General features: G+C 50.3%; 1 non-coding gene across 1 annotated transcript; it reads left to right on the top strand.

Moving 5' to 3' along the window:
- Positions 1-415: 415 nt before the first annotated feature.
- On the top strand, positions 416-520 carry LOC120677065. The gene has a single exon (XR_005676133.1). It is a non-coding gene; the product is annotated as a small nucleolar RNA R71 (small nucleolar RNA).
- The last annotated feature ends 208 nt before the right edge of the window (positions 521-728 follow it).

Genomic DNA, 728 nt, shown 5'->3' with positions numbered 1-728 from the left:
TGGACGGTACCCGTTGTTGTTGTTTGTTGAGGTAGGCGCAGTCTTCATGGGTCTCGGGGCAGTCGTTCCCCGAGTGTCCATCATTACCATAGACTTTGCACGTGAAGTGCGAACCCATGGCGTAAACAGGAGCATGGATCGGTTGTTTGCTCCCTTCTTCCATCTTCTTGATTAGGAGGTCCAGCTTCGCGGCAATCATATCCGTCTCTTTGATGGTATGCATGCCTTTTGTACGGGGTTGGAGTCGTTCATTGCTCCACCGCTGATTGGAGACCATCTTCTCGACCAATTCTTTTGCTTTGGATTTGGCTATGGTTAGGTCGAGGAAGGCTCCTCCAGCAGTGGCATCAATGTTGGCTCGAGATGTCGTTGTGAGCCCGTTGTAGAAGCTTTGCAAGACGAGCCACTCGTCCATGACATGATGAGGACAGGCCAGGATGTATTCCTGCAGCCTCTCCCAAGCTTATGGGATGGATTCCATTCCTGTCTGTTGGAAACTTGAAATTCTCTCGCGCAAGGCAGTTGTTTTGCCCAGCGGGAAGAATTTTGCGAGGAATGCCTTGGAGCATTTGGTCCTGGTGTCGATATCCTTTTCTTTGTAAAACCACTATTTCACCTTCCCCAACAGGGAGAAGGGAAATAGATGAAGCTTGACAATGCCGGCGGCGACAACCCGTATGACAACGGTGTCGCAGAGCTCCAGAAAATTCTGCAAATGTGCATTTGCG

The sequence above is a fragment of the Panicum virgatum genome, chromosome 5N (assembly GCF_016808335.1).
Source record: "Panicum virgatum strain AP13 chromosome 5N, P.virgatum_v5, whole genome shotgun sequence".
NCBI lineage: Eukaryota > Viridiplantae > Streptophyta > Magnoliopsida > Poales > Poaceae > Panicum > Panicum virgatum.
Note: the sequence above shows the minus strand (reverse complement) of the source record. Positions and strands in the feature narration are given on the sequence as shown.